The following is a 15898-nucleotide window of genomic DNA, read 5'->3' as shown; positions in this document are numbered from 1 at the left end:
TTTGTCTAATCTTCCCATGCTTCCTCTCCCAACCCCATTATGAATCAGCATCCTTATATCAGAGAAAACATTTGGCATTTGTTTTTTTTTGGGGGGGGGAGGGATTGTCTAACTTCTCTCAACAGTATATTCTCTAGCTGTATCCATTTTCCTGCAAATGCCATGATTTTATTCTCTTTTATTGCTGATTAATATTCCATTGAACATACATTCCACAATTTCTTTATTCATTCATCCATTGAAGGGCATCTAGGTTGGTTCCACAGTTTAGCTATTGTGAATTGTGCTTCTATAAACGTTGATGTGACTGTGTACCTGTAGTATGCCGTTTTTAAGTCCTTTGGGTATAGACCAAAGAGTGGGATAGCTGGGTCAAATGGTGCTTCCATTCCCAGCTTTCCAAGGATTCTCCATACTGCTTTCCATATTGGCTGCACCAATTTGCAGTCCCACCAGTAATGTATGAGTGTGCCTTTTTCTCCACATCCTCGCCAACACTTACTGTTGTTTGTATTCTTAATAGCTGACATTCTGACTGGAATAAGATGAAATCTTAGAGAAGTTTTGATTTGCATTTCTCTAACTGCTGGAGATATTGAACATTTTTTCATGTACTTGTTGATTGATTGTATATCATTTTCTGAGAGATGACTGTTCAGTTCCTTGGCCCATTTATTGATTGGGCTATTTGGGTTTTTGGTGTTTAGCTTTTTGAGTTCTTTATATACCCTGGAGATTAGTGCTATATCTAATGTGCAAGTGATAAAAATTTGCTCCCAAGATATAGGCTCTCTATTCACCTCACCGATTGTTTCTTTTGCTGAGAAGAAGCTTTTTAGTTTGAATCCATCCCATTTATTATTGGTTTTAATTCTTGTGCTAAAGGAGTTTTATTAAGGAAGTTGGGGACTAGTCCGACACAATGGAGATTTGGGTCTACTTTTTCTTCTAATAGGTTCAGTGTCTCTGATTTAATTCCTAGGTCCTTGATCTGCTTTGAGTTAAGTTTTGTGCATGGCGAGAGATGGGGGTTTAATTTCATTTTGTTGCATGTGAAATTCCAGTTTTCACAGCACCATTTGTTGATGAGGCTATCTTTACTCCAATGTATGTTTTGGGTGCCTTTGTCTAATATAAGATAACTGTAATTATGTGGGTTAGTCTCTGTGTCCTCTATTCTGTGCTATTGGTCTACAAGTCTATTTTGGTGCTAATACCATGCTCGTTTTGTTACTCTTGCTCTGTAGTATAGTTTAAGGTCTGGTATAGTGATGCCACCTGCTTCAATCTTTTTGCTAAGAATTGCTTTACCTATTCTGGGTCTCTTATTTTTCCAGATGAATTTCATGACTGCTTTTTCTATTTCTATGAGATTAATGCTTATTTAGAGGTGCAGGTATTTTGATGCCTCCTGCTTCACTTTTCTTGCTAAGGATTGCTTTAGCTATTTGGGGATTCTTGTTTTCCAAATAAATTTTATGATTACTTTTTCTATTTCTATGAAGAATTACATTAGAATTTTAATAGGAATTGCACTAAATCTGTATAACACTTTTGATAGTGTGGCCATTTTGACAATATTAATTCTGCCTATTCAGGAGCATGGGAAATCTTTCCATCTTCTGAGGTTTTCTTTAATTTCTTTCTTCAGTGTTCTGTATTTTTTCATTGTAGATGTCTTTCACCTATTTTGTTAGATTGATTTCCAGGGTTGGTTTTTTTTGTTGTTGTTTTTTATTTGTTTGTTTGTTTCATTTTGTTTTGATTTGAGGCTATTGTGAATGGGGTAGTTTTCCTAATTTCCCTTTCAGTGGATTCATTGCTGATGTATAGGAATACATTTGATTTATGGGTGTTGATTTTATATCCTGCTGCTCTGCTGAATTCATTTATTCTAAAAGTTTTCTGGTGGAATTTTATGGATCTTCTAGATATAGAATCATGTCATCAGCAAATAGTAATACTGTGAGTTTTTCTTTACCTATTTGTATCCCTTTAATTTCTTTCTTTTGTCTAATTGCTCTGGCTAAAGTTTCAAGGACGATGTTGAAAGAAGTGGTGAAAGAGGACATCCTTGTTTTGTTCCAGTTTTTAGAAAGAATGCTTTCAATTTTTCTCCATTTAAAATGATGCATATATTGGGCTGGGGATGTGGCTCAAGCGGTAGCATGCTCGCCTGGCATGCGTGCGGCCCGGGTTCGATCCTCAGCACCACATACAAAGATGTTGTGTCTGCCGAAAACTAAAAAATAAATATTAAAAATTCTCTCTCTCTCTACCGCTCTATCTCCCACTCTCTCTTTAAAAAAAATAAAATAAAATGATGCATATATAGCATATATAGCTTTTATAATATTGAGGTATGTTCCTACTATTCCTAGTTTTTCTAGTGTTTTGAACATGAAGGTATGCTGTATTTAGTTAAATGCTTTTTCTGCACCTATTGAGATGATCATATGATTCTTGTTATTAAGTCTATTAATATGATGAATTACATTTACTGATTTCCATATGTTGAACAAACCCTGTACCCCTGGAATGAACCTCACTTAATTGTGGTGCACTATCTTTTTAATATGTTTTTGTATGCAATTTGCCAGAATTTTATTAAGAATTTTTGCATCTATGTTCATAAGGGATATTGGTCTGAAGTTTTCTTTCCTAGATGTGTCTTTGTCTGGTTTTGGTATCAGGGTGATATTAGCCTTGTAGAATTAGTTTGGAAGGGTTTCCTCCTTTTCTATTTCATGGACTACTCTGAGGAGCATTGGTGTTAATTCTTCTTTGAAGGTCTTGTAGAACTTTCAAAGAGAATCCATCTAGTCCTGGGCTTTTCTTCGTTGGTAGGCTTTTGATGGTGTTTTCTATTTCATTACTTGAAATTCATCTGTTTAAATCATGTATAACCTCCTCATTCAGTTTGGGTAGGTCATATGTCTCTAGAAATTTATTGATTCTTCAATATTTTCTATTTTACTGGAATAAATTTTCAAAATAATTTCTAATTATCTTCTGTATTTCGGACATGTCTATTGTGATTTTCCTTCTTCATCTTGTATTTTAGTAATTTGAGTTTTTTCTCTTTTTCTCTTCATTAGCATGGCAAGGAGTTTATCTATTTAATTTATTTTTTCAAAGAACCAACTTTTTGTTTTGTCAATTTTTTCAATTGTTTCTTTTGTTTCAATTTCATTTCTGATATTAATTATTTCCTGTCTTCTACTGCTTTGGGTGTTGATTTGTTCTTCTTTTTCTAGGGCTTTGAGATGCAGTATTAAGTCATTTATTTGTTGCTTTTTATTATTTTAATGAATGAGCTTAATGTAATAAACTTTACTCTTAGTACTGCCTTCATAGTGTCCCAGAGATTTTGATATGTTGTATCAGTGTTCTCACTTATCTCTAAGATTTTTTTTATTTCATTCTTTATTTCTTCTACTATTCGTTCATCACTCGGTAGTATATATTTTGTCTCCATTTGTTACAGTAGCTTGTATTTTTTTATTTTATCATCAACTTCTGATTTTATTCCATTGTAGTCTGACATAATGTAGGGTATTATCTCTGCTTTTTGTATTTACAAAGAGCTGCTTTGTGGCATAAGATATGGTATATTTTAGAGAAGGAGCCATGAGCAGCTGAGAAGAAAGTACATTTACTCATTGGTGGAAGAAATATTCTATATATGTCTGTTAAGTCTAAATTATTGATTGTATTATTTAGTTCTATAGTTTCCTTATTTCGTTTTTTTTTTTTTTTTTTGTAAGATCTGTTCAGTAGTGAGAGACGTGTGTTAAAGTCACCCACTATTATTGTATTGTGGTCTATTTAACTCTTGAAATTGAGAAGGGTTTGTTTGATGTACATAGATGCTCTATTGTATGGGGCCTAAATACTTATAATTATTATGCCTTGGTTATATAAGAAGTATAAAGTGTCCTTCTTTGTCTCATCTGATTACTTTGGTTTGAAGTCCACTTTATCTGAGATGAGAATGGAAACCCCTGCTTGTTTACACAATCCATATAAGTGAGAAGTTTTTTCCCATCTTTTCACCTTCAGCCTGTGGATGTCTTTGCCCATGAGATGAATCTCTTGAAGACACCGTTTTTTTGGGTCTTGTTTTTTAATCCCATCTGACAATCTTTGTCTTTTGATTGATGAGTTTAGGCCATAACATTCAAGGTTATTAGTGAGATATAATTTGTATTCCTTATCATTTTGATTTATATCTTGTTTTTTATTTGACTTAGTTTCTCCTTTGGTTGAATATTCCTTTACTATAGATTCTCCCTTTGCTGGTTGTCATTATTTTTTTTTTCTTACTTCATCCTCATGGAATATTTTGTTGAGAATGTTCTGTAGTGTAGGCTTTCTAGTTGTGAATTCTTTGAAATTTTGTTTATCATGGAAGGTTTTAATTTCATCTTCAAATCTAAAACTTAATTTTGCTAGATATAAATTTCTTGGATGGCAACCATTTTCTTTCAGAGTTTGAAATATATTATTCCAGGACCACCTCACTTTGAGGGTCTAGGTTGAGAAATCAGTTGAGATCTGAATTGATTTCCCCCTATACGTAATTTGATTTTTTTTCTCTCACAGCCTTTAAGATTTTATCTTTATTCTGTGTGTTAGTCATTATCATTATAATGTGTGTTGGTGTGGGTCTGCTGTAATTTTGTACATTTGGGGCCCTGTAAGTCTCTTGTATTTGATTTTCCATTCCATTCTTTGGGTTTGGGAAATTTTCTGCTATTATATCATTGAAAAGATTGTGCATTCCTTTGGTTTGTATCTCTGCTCCTTCATCTATTCCAATAACTCTTAAATTTAGTTTTTTCATGTTATCCCATAATTTTTGGATATTCTGTTCATGGTTCTTTACCATCTTCTCTGCATGTCAACTTTACTTTCAAGATTATATATTTTGGGGGGCTGGGCCAGTGGCTCAGTGGTAGAGCACTCACCTAGCATGCCTGAAGTGCTAGGTTCAATCCTTAGCACCACATAAAAATAAATCATATAAAGGTATAAAAAAAGAGATTATATATTTTATCTTAATTGTCTGAGGTTCTGTCTTCCAAGTGGTCTAGTCTATTTGTGATGCTTTCTATTGAATTTATAATTTGGTTTACTGATTCCTTCATTTGATTTCTGCTTGTTTTTTTCTCACAATCTCTAACTCTTATTGAAGTGAGATATAATTTGTATTCTTTCTGTATTTTTTTTATTTCATTCCTTATACTATTCTTTATTTCACAGATCAATTGAACTATATACATTCTGAACTCCTTCTTAGACATTTCTTCTACTGTGTTATCAGTGGCTTCTGTCATTGAAGCATCTTGGTTTGTTTGGGGTGCTTTATTCTCTTGTTTTTTCATGTTGTCATGCATTTTCCCATCTAAAAGTATGGATCTAAGGCAGCACAAATTCTACCCTGTAGACATAGTGCCCCTGAAGGTTTCTAGGACCTCTCCTTTAATGGTGAGACCAATATCAACAGTTCCCAGTGTATACAATATATAGCCTTAAACCTAGTAGCTCCCACTAAGGTGTCCACTGCTTTATGACATTAAAACAAAATGATGAGTTCATTAATTATTTATCGTATAAACAGAAAATTTGTTAAAACAGTTTACAATTTCAAATGGTGGATGAAAGAACAGAGGTAGCATAGTGTGCAATGTTCACAAGGGAGGAAAAGAGAAGCTAGAAGCAAAAATTCACAGGAAGAGTGGGAGAGCCGACAGAGATTGGCTATTGGTTAGAGAAAAGTTGGAAAGAAGATCCAAGAAAAGAGGCCAGAGAGAGAAAGAATACAAACAAAGAGAAAAAATTAAAGACAGAACAATACAACAAAATTCATATATCATTGTCCTCCACACACTGATGCATAAAAAAACACCCTACTCCAAGGCTGGGGATATAGCTCAGTTGGTAGAGTGCTTGCCTAGAATGCACAAGGCCCCGGGTTCAATCCCCAGCACAAAACACACACACACACACACACACACACACACACACCCCAAATATGGTAGAAATATTAGCAAATTGAAAAATAGAATACAGTAAAATAAATCTCGCTGGAAAGTCAAATGTCTCCATCAGTGTTCAAAAGTTTCTCAGCCCTGTCTCTGACATCTCTCAGGATCACCAGCCCCAGATCAGCCCTAGCAGACCCAGGCCCTATCCCATCCATCCAGACTTCAGATACCTCAGGCTCATCCACGCTGTAGTCCCATGATCTCAATGCTGCTCCTGTTTGCAGAGAGACACTACCAGGGATACACTCATGCAAAAGAGCAACCCTGAGATGCAGCAGCAAGACAAGGGCCACCAGCATTCTCAGCAGGAGGATCCCAGGGGCCTCCAAACCTGCAAGCACCCCCACACTGGACCTGCAGGTCTTGGCCAGAGTCCCCAGAGGCTCCTATGGTAGTACACCTGCTGGCACCCGGGCCCCAAGTCCTGGCTGATGTCCCTAAAATGAGTGCAGCCATATGCAACCAAACCTGGAGTCTCCCCAGCAGCAGTCCTCTAGGCAGTGGTGGCAGTGGTTGTTGGCAGCAAGTCAGTAGCAGTGGGGGCTGCAATTGCAGCTGTGGGGGCAGCATCACCAGGCTATATTGGGGTTTCAACAGAGGTGTTGGTGTCAGTTGCATCTGGGGAAGCAGTGTCTTCTGTGGCAGCAGCAGATGATTGCAGCTACAAAGTCAGCAGCACCCAGAAAGAAGACATCCAAGTGACAAGAGGGTGGCAGCAGCTGCTTCAGAGACAGCATGCAGGCTGATTGGACAAGAGACCTCCCATTCCATAGCAGCTGTGACCTTGGAGGTAGCATGGAGATAGCTGGGGCAGTGCCCAGGACCTCCAGGCACAACATCAGTGTCTGGGCATCTGTGGCAGCCTATATTATTTTTCAATAAAGCTAATTTATAAAATGTTTATTATCCATTAGGCTGTCCTCAAAATTGCACATTATAATTAGAAATTCCCTCTTCATCTTGTAAAGAATTACTGTTCAATTTATTTTCTCAAAAATATGTAAATAACACAAATATGTGTAGGGGAAGAAAAATAATTTTCTTTCTACCTTGTATAGATATTAATTGGGACAGACCTCTGTAGCAAAAGACTGATTGACAAGAGAAAACCAAACAAGTTTAATAGCAGTATACTTCATTTGTACATGGCAGACAACCAGGGGGAAATCTCCAAGAGGTGGTTTTATACAAAGGCTTAACTACTGCTTCCAAATGGAACAAAGAAAGGTGGATCAGGTGTCAGTAGGGGAGATGCCCAGGGAAAACATGATAAAGAAGGAAAAGGCTTGGTAGGCAGATTAGTCAGAGCCTTCCCATTGATAAGAATTTCTAGTTACTTAAAGTCATTCGTCTCTTCCTTGTATACAGAGAGACACCTTTAGAAATAAAGATTTCTTTTATAGATGTAAATGATTCTTCCAAAAGGGTAACTACTACGTTTTAACAGCTTCTCCTGTGTGTGTGCTATTCCCCTAAATAATCAGCTCAAAAGACTCCTTATGCTAATGAGCCATAGTTGGAATGGCATCTTCTGGTCTCCACCATCATTTGGGGTTGGCATGTCCTGAACCTTACCATATTCACCCAAACCCTAACCCTAACCCTACCAGAAATTTTAATAATGCTGGAGAACTGAAAAAGCAGTTTGAATAATTAAAAGCATAAGTTTTGGTGTCAGACTAGAGCCAAAATTTTGGCTCTACCACTTACAAATTACTAAAAATCCTTGTGATTCACTTGCCTCATCCATAAAATCATGATCATGATCATGATGATAATGATAGCTATTTTGTGAATCCTTTCCACATATCAAAGAGAGTCTACCTAGTACGCACATAATTCCCAATTAATCCTCCTTAGAATACTGAGCAAGGATTCGCTGCCCCACACCCATAGATATCAATACTATGGCACCGAGTTTTTATAAACTGAAAAACCTTTATTGTTGGGCTGACCATCTAGGAGACCAGGAACTGGGGAAAGAACGCAAATCCACCTCCAGCCATGAGGGGGAGGTGCAGGCCAGCGCAGGCTCAGTTGGTCATTCTCGCCTCTTCACTGGTTCTCTTGAGGTGGAGTTATGAAGTGCTGGGGAGGAGAGGATTTGAGTTTGTGACATCAAAATAATTGTTATGTAGATTCTGTTTTTGCATTTTCAAGTTTGGTAAGGGTCTAAAGTTGTCTCCAGTGATTTACTTCTGTCCTGGATAAAAAGGGTATGGGTACACCTTGGCAAATTGATGTCACATTTTTAGTCTCAGAAGCAACCCAGGGAGCTTTCCTTTAATCTGCGACTCAGCCTTCAGCTCAAAATAATCCTTGTGTCAGAGTGGCAATGTTTTGGGGTCGCATATTCTGCTACCATTCAAGTTTCTTCACCAAGTAGGGGAAAGAATTCTTGCCTGGCTGACTGAAAATAATGGGCTGCTGCTGCACCTTAGCCTCACCCCCACTGGCAACTCTGAAAGACAATAGGGAGAAGTAATGCTTCCAGTAGGCAGAGTGTTGAGAGCCCTTGGTGTTGATGTTGATGATGATAAGCGGTCACCACCTGGGTCTGGAGGGGAAGTGAAGTGATCATAGGTAGGAACACACGTAGGTTCTTAAGTAATCACAGGTTGCCTGACTGGTTTGTCATGATCTGGAAGGAGTAAGATAGCAAGATTAAAATGTCAGAGGTTATTTCTGGGAAAGTATCACCTGAATGAACTTATGGAAGTAAGCACAAAATGTGTAGATCTTTGTGCCTCACATCAATGCCCAAAAGAGAACATCTGCTGAGCAGGAAGCTCTGAATACCTGTGTGGAAAGGATGATGCATCCAATGAAAGTCAGCCAGCCTCTGTCCTCAGGGATCTTATAAACGCATAGGGCCCAAGAAAAACACAGGGATGGTAGTAGGTAAGGAGGCTGTTAACCAGCTCAACTACAGTCCACCTACCTGCTGCTGCTGCTGATGATGATGATGATGAAGCTCTTATCACCTTTAGCCCTCAGTATGATACTATCCTTCAAGAGGACCAACCAGTCACTTGGTAAAAATTAAATCAGACCCTTTCCATCCTCTAGAAGCTGGGTTTGAATCCTGGCTCCAAAGATCAGTAGTTCATGCAATCTTGAATAAGTTACTAAAACTCTTTGTGCCTCAGATTCTTCATCTATAGAATGAGATGAACAACAATACCTACCTCATAAGAACACGAAGACTAAATACATATAGAGAAATAAAATAGAGCCTCAAAAAAAAAGTATTATTCCCAAATTATCAATTTGTTAATTTCATTGCTATCTTTCTGCTTAGGGATTAATAAAGAAAACTTTTTATTAAATAAAGACATTATGAATTAAAATGCAAAATTTGCATGAATCATCATAAAAGAAACATATCAAAGAAATCTTCCCCCCATAGTGAGATGCTTTGAACTATACCCTTAGGATATCCAAGAGCAACTGAAGAGAGCTCTGAGAACCCAATAAGAAACTGGAGACATAACTCTTCAGGTGATGAAAGTCCAGAAAAAGACTAAGAATCATCCCTAAGCATTGACAAGGCAAAGAGTACCTACATGAAAGCAAGGCAGGCAGAAAGGGCACCTTTCCTTCAAAATGACCCTTACTTATCACCGAGGCCTGATATTTCTTGAAAAATAGATAGCCACTCTCAGTTAAGATGTAATTACCTGGGCCAGGCGCAGTGGCATACACCTGTAATCCCAGCAGCTCAGGAAACTGAGGCAGGAGGATCACTAGTTCAAAGCCAACCTCAGTACCTTAGTGAGGCCCTAAGCAACTCAGTGAGACCCTGACTCTAAATAAAATGCCAAATGGGCTAGGGGTGTAGCTCAGTTAGGCGCACCTGGATTCAATCCTTGGTACCAAAAGAAAAAAAAAGATGTAATTACTTTTGTGTGCTAGTGGAAGCTAAAGATCACACTGAGATATAGATGGTCTATATAGATCTAAAGAGTTAACAAAAGAAGAACAAGCATTGGTGACATCAGAAACTGGAGAGGACAAGGAAGTGACAATAGACTGGAAGAAAAGGCCAAAAGAGAAAATCACCCTGGCCGACCCTGGAATTGGCTCAGATCCAAAGGCAGCTTAAACTAACAAATCCCTCAACACTAACCATATGAGAAAACTGAATGAAGGCATCACCCTCAGTGAACCACAGATTTGGCTTCAACACAATCAGAGGATGTGGTCTAGCCAGAAACCTATGCCCTATGGACGGAGTAGCTATAAGCAAGCTGACTCATTGAAATCATCCCAAACTTGAAATGGTTGAGTTTCTTCAAGAATGATTTCTGGTTTTAGGTTAAGCTGCTTAAAATTATGGGCATATACAACACAACAAAAAGTCCCAATAACTATTTTGGCTATAAACATCAAATTAATTTTCAATGTAATCTAAACATGAGAGAAGAGCCAAAGTAATTAAATGAAAGCCAAAAATACTCCCCAATACTCAGAGTCAGTTTTACCATCATAAGTTCTAGATACAGTCTGAAATAAATTGCTTCTATTTTTAAATCATAAGATAAAATACCAGTGTAACTTAACATCATGTACAACCACAAGAACGGGAAGTTATATTCCATGTATGTTTAACATGTTAAAATACACTGTGCCATCATGTATATCTAAAAAAACAGATTTAAAAATTTTTAAATAAGAAAACATAGTCATAACTATGAATCATCTCTCTATACAAACTCAAAAGGGAGTTCATGTTATCTGATATAGCTGAGGGTTTAAGTTCTTGTTTTTCTAGTAAGCGTATAGTTCCTCCAGAGAAATATTCTTTGTATAGAAAAATATGTTGATAAACTGCTTGGAAACTTAAAGGGATCCCTAAGAGTTTGACTGTAAGATGATGACCTGGAAATTGCTAAATGGCCCCTAATTTTTTGTCATTCTAGTTGTTTTGTTTTGACACTGAGAATTGAACACAAGGGTGTTTTACCACTAAGCTATATCCCCAGGCTTTTTTTTTTTTTTTTTTTTTTTTTTTTTGGAAGTGGAGGCAAAGGAAAATAAGAAAAGCCAAGAAGCAGGGAAGGAGGAAGATCTGATTGTTGAAGATTGTTAAAAAAAAAAAAGGGAAGTATTGTATAAATTGTAAATTATCTACAGTGTGGTGCTGGACTATAATTCACTTTTCACTACTTCCTACTGTTCACTAAAATTTATTCCACAGAGTTACTTCTTGTGAGTCCACATGGAGGAAGTCAAGCATTCAAAGTTATATCCAACTTTGGGGTTTGAGCTGGAACAAAGATAAACATTTCCCTTTCTTTCTAAGGGGTAAATTGTGAAGTTTGGCACTGATGGAAAAAGTTCCCTTTAAAAGCTTCCTTCTCCTTCCTCCTGAGGGAAGATGCACTTAGTTAAGCAAGATCCAAATTCTTCTCAGGTTAGGATTTGGGGGAAAGGAATAATAGAAAGGAAGAATTCATGTTTGTTTTGTTTTGTTTTGTTTTGCTGTCTTGCTTTGGAGGTGGAAGAAGCAAGCTTACAGTAGAATGGGAGCTCAGCAGAGGCACTGATCACTCAGACCACCTTCTCCCTCATTTCCCTTGCCCCTCTACACTCCTTTCTCCTACAGTTTCCCAGTTCTAGAACTTTCCATGAACTGGTGCATGTACTTCAAGGAAGTGGCAGCTGTGCTGAGAGACAGTGTTGTTGCAGCACCTTACACTTTTCTGGAAAGAATCTTCCATGTCACCTGTCCAGTTGCCTGTCACCCAAACTCTGGAAGCGTCACTCACATTCTATATCTGCTAAGGTATTTCTACAGCTTTACTTTCCTGTATGTACATCCTTCTCCTGCATGTGAAACCTTTCCATCATTTAAAATCAAGGTCATGTCACTTAATATTTCCGCTCCAGTTGTGCCACTTGTCCGATCATCTGATTTACCCTATTTTAACCTTTGTAGCTCTTTCCCCCATAGGTATGTTCTGTTGTTCATCTTGTATACCCAAAGATGTTATTGATAAAGATTGTGTGTGTTCCTTGTTTAAAAGGTTAGTAGATTCTATGATAAGGAGATTCCTTTGGTTCATTATTATAACACATCACGTTAAAATATTTAAGATAGTTACTTCCTTGTGTCTCAGAAAACTTTGTCATTAACAGTTTCAATAAAATTATTGGAACAAGACCCTTTAAACTTTTCTTACTTCTATATTTGTCTCATCTCCATGCCAAGTTCATAGATGTGGAAGAAAAAGAATACCATGACACACAAAAACTCCTATCATAATAGTGACAACAATGATTTTGATACTAGCTAGCATTTAATGACTTCTTCCCCATGCTCCAAAAACATGATTTTATACATTTAATCTTCCTATTTAATCCTCACCATAACCCTAAGAGAAAAACACTATCCCATTTCACAGGTAAGGAAGCCAGATTTCAGAGGGGTTAAATATTTGGTCATTGTGACACAGAAGGAAACTGATCAGGGCTGAAGGACTTCTCTTTAACATGGTAACAAATTAAGTCAGTGTGATGAGATTACTAAAGCAGAAAATCATACCAACAAAGGAAAAGCAATGGTGCAAAAAGAAAAGTTATCAAACGTAAATAATGCGGATCAATGACCTAAATATAAAAGCTAACATCATAAAACTCTTAGGAAAAAAAAAACCAGAGGGGTAAATCTTGATGACCTTGAATTTAGCAGGTTGTTTTTAGATATGACACCAAAAGCATAAGCGACCAAAGGGGAAAAAATAAATAGGACATCATCAAAATTTTAGAAAATTTTATGCATCAAAAGACATGACCAAGAGAATAAAAAGACAATCTAAAGATTGAGAGAGAATATTTGAGAATTATATATCTGATAGAGGTTTAATAGCCAGAACAAATAAGGAATTGTAGAACTCCTACAAATCAACAACAAAAAGACAAACAACCCCACTAAAAATATGTGCAAAGGACTTAGAAAGACATTTTTTAAAGATATGCATACAAATGGATAACAAGCACATGAAAAGATGCTCATCAGTCATAAGTCATTAAAAGCAAATCAAACCACCAGGAGATACTACATACCTACTAGTGTGTCTGTCCATAGTAATATAAATTTTTAACAGAAAATTTAAAATGTTGATGGGAATATAGAGAAATTAAAATCCTGGTACTATGCTGGTAGAAATATAAAATGATGAGACTACTGTGGAAAAGTTTGGTGGTTCCTCAAAAAAGTTAAACCCAGGATTGCCATATGTCCAAACAATTCCACTCCTACATATATACCCAAAATAATTAGAACAGGGATGCAAACAGATAGTTGCATAATGGTATCATTGTATGATTTTTCTCAGCAGCCAAAAGAGTTGAAAGCAGCCTAATGTCCACTGATAGATAAATGGGTAAACAGATACGCAATACTCATCCAATGGAACATTATTTATCCATAAAAAATGATATAGAAAAAAATATAAAATGATATACTTAAAATTAGTATGCTAAGTGAAGTAACTCATGCACCAAAAGATATTTATTGTATGAGTACACTTATGTGAAGTACCTAGAATGGTCAAATTCATAGAGACAGAGAGGAAAATACAGATTACCAGAGGCTGGAGGGAAGGAGAAGAGAGCTGTTGATTAATGGATACAGAGTTTCTGTTTGAGATCATGGAAAAATTCTGGAAATGAATACTGGTGATAGTTTTTAAATGTTGTAAGTATAAGTGCCACAGTCTGGCTGGGCACAAAATCACGAGCCACTCACAGCTTTGTAGATTCAAACAGCAATTCTTTATTCCCGAACTCACACCGACACTCTACACACGTTCTTGGGAAATTCACGTTCTTTTCCAAAATTTACGTACTCCACCAGGCTTTGAATCCCAAATACTTTCTGAATCCCACGAGAACTCAATGGGAACTCAAGGATGGGGCTTGCCTGAGGCAGCAGGATATGCCCCATTCCCGGCAGGGTACACCTTAAACCTGGAACGGCCCTAAACCCAAGGAGCGGGATACTCCCTAAAACCTGATCCGCCCTGGTCCTTGAGCAAGGTCACCTTACTCAAGCATACATGCAATGTCACAGCGAATGTCCAAGGCAAGTCCATTTCCACGAGTCCTTCCTCTAAGCAACATGGGGTACGCTGGCAAGGAAATTTCGATGCGTCATTCCTACTTGGCAATGGCTCTCAGCATATAAGTAACACCATTGAACTGTACATTTAAAAATGACTAAGATGGTAAATTTTTATTATATATGTGCTATATCTCTCTCAAAAAAAAGTATGATTTTTCCTTCCTTAAGCCACTTACAACTTGTATCTGCATCTGCAGACCAGATAACTCTCCTGAGTTCCAGATGTGAGTTTTCTGCTGACTCCTCAAACTGGGTGTCCAATATTGATGGCATTGCTTAACCACAGCCAAGTTCCTCTTCCACTGGGAAAATCCATTCTTTGTTCTTTTTCCTATAGGCTTTGTCTCTACAACCATCCATTAAGCTCAGGTCATCTTTGATTCTTTCTTCCTCACTTCTGCAACCAATCAGCCCCCAAGTTTTTATTTTGTTTTATTTTGTTTTTCTCAAGCCTAGTTTTTAGATATTTCTTGGATTTTCTTCCTCTTTTCCATCCCTAAGGTCACAGTCTTAGTTTCAGACCTCATCCTCCCACTCCTATCTGGACCATTAGCATAACTTCCTGGTTGGTCTATCTGCCTAAGTTCCTCCTGCAGTTATCCCTCCTTCCACAATCCATCTGCAGAGGAATCACTAGCATTTTCTTACATCACAAATCTGATCGTGCTCCCTTCTTCCCTTAAAACATTCCTTCCTGCCCCTTATGATAGAGTCCAAACTCCCTGGCATGCAAGGCTCACTTTCAACAACTTGACCCCTTGGAGCTTTCCTGCTCCCCACTGCCCATGACCCCAGCTACCTAACTGCTCTCTCAGCTCCATCCAAGCATTTTTGTTTTTTCATGTACCCAGTTTGCACTAAGGACTCACCCTTGGTATTGCACAAGAATCCTCCATGCTCTACCTATTTCTTCCTCATCCTCCTCACACCATCCTTTTCTGCAACCATTGAACCATCTCCATAATTTTGACTTTTCTAGAATGTCATATAGTTGGAATCATGCAGTATTTAGCCTTGTCAGGCTGCCTTTGTTGACTTAGTCGTTGCATGGCTTGGTATCTCATTTCTTTTTAGTGCTAAGTAATATTTCATTGTCTGGATGTACCGTGGTTTTTATCTATCCACCTACTGAAAGATATCTTAGTTACTTGGCAATTATGAAAAAAGCTGCTATAAACAGCCACATGCAGGTTTTTGTGTTGGCATACATTTTCATCTCCTTTGGGTTATGTGGATTATACGGTAAGAAGAGTTTTCTAAGAATCTGGAGGAGGGAAAAGGAGCTTGAGAATTAAATTGACCAAATGACATTGTTACATTGTATACAAGGAAAAATATCTAACAATGAATTGTGCTATTATATATAATTATAATGCACTAATTTTTAAAAAGAAAGAAAAAGAAACTGTCAAACTGTCTTTCAAAGTGGCTATACCATTTTACATTCCCACCAGTGCATCTGCATTTGGTGTTGCCCATGTTCTGCATTTTGGCCATTCTAGTAACCAGATAGTAGCATCTTATGGTTTTAGTGTACATTTCCCTGATGACATATAATGTAGAGCATCTTTTCATATTCTTATTTACTATTTGTCTATCTGTAGGAGATATCTGTCATGGTCTTTGGCATATTTTTTCATTGATTCATTATAATTATATATAATGGGATTTGCTGTTACATATTCATACAAGCACACAGAATAATTGGTCAGTTATATTC

Source organism: Urocitellus parryii, chromosome 4 (assembly GCF_045843805.1).
Source record: "Urocitellus parryii isolate mUroPar1 chromosome 4, mUroPar1.hap1, whole genome shotgun sequence".
NCBI lineage: Eukaryota > Metazoa > Chordata > Mammalia > Rodentia > Sciuridae > Urocitellus > Urocitellus parryii.
This window is presented reverse-complemented; position numbering follows the sequence as displayed.